We start from the raw sequence: 4,640 nt of genomic DNA, 5'->3' as shown, positions 1-4,640 counted from the left end.
GACCACCAGAGTGAGCGGAGAAATTTAATTCCAAATCAGATACTTGTTAGCTTATTCAGCTCTCAAAATCATTAAAGGACTTTATTCACACCGAGATCTTATGAAATACATTCTCAAAGTACAAAAGTAGAAAATGAACATAGAGTTTCGAGATTACAAGTCTTTATAAGAGGTAATATTTTTCACTGTTAAACACCGTTGAATGCTTTCAAATTATGGCTGAGCTAACGTAAAATAAAAGGGAACAGGCACTGACACGGCCCAAATGAGTAATTATATGCAGTTTGGTCAAGAGCAGTATATATTGGGAGAGAACGAATGAATCGACATCTCATAAGATATGGAACTTGACTACTGGAGATGTAAACAGGTGTGCAGGGATGTTTGTGAAATGCGTATGTATTAAAACAGGTACTGTCTTCTCTAGAACGGGTACGGTTAGCAATCTAAGTTAGTTAAAAGATAAATACTAGCAGTCTCAGAAGTCTGTTTGAATAAGCGATGGGGCAACAAACACTTATATTAATGTAAGGTTACCTGGGTCAACTGATAAAACGAATAAGAATACTTAAATCTGAATTCTTGAGTATAAAACTTGGAATATTGTTCATTTACAGCCATTTTTCGAAAATATTCTATTTATAAACTATATATCCAAGCGAGCTTCTCAGCTTCTCACCACATATTGATAAGAATATAGAACCAAGTAATGTGGGTGTAATGGAATATGATATCTCTCTCTCTCCTCTCTCTCTCTCTCTCTCTCTCTCTCTATATATATATATATATATATATATATATATATATATATATATATATATATATATATATATATGTGTGTGTGTGTGTGTGTGTGTGTTTGTGGATCTCTTTCTCTAATACAAATAAGTAACTACTTCATGTTAACAAATGAAACCGGTATAACCGTTTGTAATGAACCCTGGCATTAAAACATTTCGGTTGGTACTGTAATTAAGAATGTCAAGACACCTTAGCCGTTATAATTTTACTAGGAGGGAGCTGTGTTTATAACTACAGTATTATATATCATGAACGTAGAACAATCGCCTGTTAATGAAAAGTAATGCGTATAGGACCGCCTGCTGATATTTTAGAATTACACTGACTGAGAAATCCTATCTCAGCTCTGTATGTAGAGTAGGTAATAAGTAATTTGTCGGTTAATAAGTAAGAAAACTTAATATGATGCTTGGTAGACCACTATTATGTCTCTGATTGAGATATTAAGATAATTGCAGAGTTCTGTTGAACGGAATTTCTCTTACTTCCATGAGTTATGTAAGTATGTGCACATACTTTTTAGTTAGTAAGTAAATAATGGCAGACCAGAATAGTTATTAGACTATCACCTAACAAGTGAAAGATTGAAGTTATGGTTTTGAAACTCTACTTACCTTGATAGATACATCCATAGATGAGACATATTACGAAATTACGCGTACAAGTTTCTGTAAGTTCTATGACAAGAATTTTCATTCTTTGCCTCCTTTGATAAGAACGAATTTTGCATATGTTGCTCCTTGTAATGATTTCCTTTGCGTACTGGCAATTAATTAACTTCATTTATCAATTAATGGATGACTGATATAATCTCGTTAAGTAAAATTGGCGCGGACTGTATATGCACTAAAATGTGTGTCGATCTGCGTGGAGTCGAAGCCCGGAATATTAATTCTCCGATCATTCGTATAATATACCCACACAGGAAAAGAAAGACGTAAATATATAAAATTTTGTAGCTTGATGTAAAAGCATCACATAAACTCTTGTCTTAATGATAGTCACCTACTCGTGAGCGAGGCTTAAACGGGTGTACGATGTTCTATAAGTAAGGAGAAGGGAATATATTTGTCTGATTCAGATTTGGCAACAAATTGTGTTATATGCATCGAACAATTTTTGGATGGATAAAAAGTGAAATGGTGATAGCTGACGCTGTGAAGTGACGGTGTTAGGCTCTGAATAAACCATGACAACACGAACGTACTAATGGTGGGTCGTTGCAGAAGGGAGCGGGAATTGCAGTCTCAACAGACACTCCGATTCTTCCGGTTTATAATACCAAATACTGTGAACTGCATACGATGCACACGTCTTGAAAGTTCACCAAATGAACGGCCTGTGTTTACGTGATTTTCAGTCTGGCAGCATGACGCACTCCAAACAGTCGGCTGTCCGGGGTTATGATGTTAATACTTCATCGTTTCCTGGGTTCTGATTCAGGCGCGTATGTTCTTAAGCTCAGTGGACTAAAAAAAGGCATTTTAAAATGTCAAAACGACTCACAAAGACACTGTTTAGTCATCCCTGGACTGAGAATTCACTAATAAAATTGGCCCAAGGACTATCTACATCTTTCCGTGCTGTGCTAGACTGGGACATGCGTTGTCATGCAAGAATACAGCGGCCTCAAATTTATACTCACGAGAATTCGTTATATGATTAATGTTCTTTATATGATTAATGTTATGTGAAAAGAAATTACTTACAGTCAATTATAAATTTTTCCTTGTTGTGAATGCAACGATGTTACGTGTGCAAATGATCTAATTCATACCTACGTGTCTTTTCATGTAATTCATCGAATGTGAACGCTGTCACAATGCCGGGCGAAATGGCCGAGCGGTTCTAGGCGCTACAGTTTGGAACCGCGCGACCGCTACGGACGTAGGTTCGATTCGTGGCTCTGGCATGGATGTGTGTGATGTCCTTAGGTTAGTTAGGTTTAAGTAGTTCTAAGTTCTAGGGGACTATGACCACAGCAGCTAAGTCCCATAGCGCTCAGAGCCATTTGAACCATTTTGCTGTCACAATCTTCACCGAACGGTGTCCTGAACGAACCAATGGAATCCTCTCCACTAATTCCGAATAACCTTTCTGGATTCGATGACGTGTCCTGGGACATCGAGCCACCGCGTTTGCAGTCCAATGCACCTGGTCCGTCGCCTGCAGTGCCCACGTCACTGTTCATATCCAGTTGAAACTCATAATTAAAATTTTAATGAATAATGTGATTAACAAAATTTTGTGCAAGCGTTTTAATGAAAAGGCTATAAACGGAACTGAACCATTTGTGTTTCGATGTTACGCATCACATAAGGAAAGAAACTATTAGTGTAAAACTTGTCAGAGTACGACGAAGAAAATTATGGAAGACTTAACTTCCAACTACAAATAGACACTTATTTTAAGCTGTAGTCTATGTAAAATTTTGGAAGTATATTATTTATGATCTGGAACTAGTGAAAGAGACTCCTTGAATGTGATTGCGTCAAGTAAATGCAATAATTTCTTTGCCACAATTAAGGTAGAGACAATAGTATTTTTGCTTCAATTTCTTTTTCAAACGAACTTAATTTTTCGTTTTAGAGCAGATGTAAAAAATCTTATGGGTCTCAAACATAAAATCAGAAATGGCATCAGTTAACTTCAGAAGAATAGCGTCAGTGACAGGAACAACATGTAAAATTAATATTAGTCTTTCGAATGACATCATTCGCCTGTTACTTCGCTCTTCAACTATCCTCCTTTTGTCCTTGGTGTGTTAAGGCGTTGTAAATGTGTGGTCTGAATAATTTCCTATTTTTGTAACAGTAATGATTTTCGTTTTATTATTTCTTAACATTAATCTGCATCTTATGTAGTTACTTAAAGTGAAAAAGTGGGGGAGTGCTGTTGTATAAACCGCAAGTCTGCACAGCCGCCATTGTGGCCATCTCAAAGAGATACTAAGAATTATAGCAATTACTTAGAACCTGCTCTTTCTTTAATTAAGAAGTCCGACTGCCCATTGTGAATTAGATTATCGCATTTGAAATGTGTAAACTATAACGGTCGCAAAAATACGAAGCCAAGCCAGTTATATTCATAAGATTTAATATTTTGTATAAAGTCAAGATTTTCAGTTCATCGTCAGTGCAACTCCACGGTAAAGTTAAAGGTCGTCTATAGTAGTGACAGTGTTAAGGATGCTTTAGTTAATGTACCAATTCTGTCGCATGCGAGACCTAAACATGTTTTCTCTAATGACACAAAGTTCAGGGACAAGGCGTGGTGCCATTTTGTTTCTAGAATGTGATAGTACTGGTTCACATACCGGAAAAACGATGTCCTTTGTGAACAGAGCTATCTCACGATGTAGGCGGAACTATTCCGTGACTGAACTTGAAGCACTCCCTCTGTTTTGGGCATTCAGAAAACTTTGTCTCTACCTGTTCGGGAGAAAGACAAAGGTATACATGTATCACTTAGCTCTTAGTTCTTGACGACGGCAAACCTAACCCAAGAGAGGTTAGCTCGTTGAATACTGTATTTGCAGCAGTAACAATTCACTATAGGATATATCCCAGGGAGTAATAATATAGCAGCGACACATTGTCACATATCCCAAACTGTTTTTCACACATTATGGAAGAGAAACAACAAGAGAACAACTTCAACTCTTTGTACTTAAAGATCTTCCAACATTATATAACGTTTGTACTATAGCAAATTACGGATAAGCAATCAAAGACTCATTGTTGAGTAAGATAAGAAGCAAACGGTATGAAGATAAGTATGACAAGCCGTTCGAAAATTTACTTGAAGAGAAGGTTGAGTCAATGGGTGAGCAGGCCAGG

Source organism: Schistocerca gregaria, chromosome 6 (assembly GCF_023897955.1).
Source record: "Schistocerca gregaria isolate iqSchGreg1 chromosome 6, iqSchGreg1.2, whole genome shotgun sequence".
Lineage (NCBI taxonomy): Eukaryota > Metazoa > Arthropoda > Insecta > Orthoptera > Acrididae > Schistocerca > Schistocerca gregaria.
Note: the sequence above shows the minus strand (reverse complement) of the source record.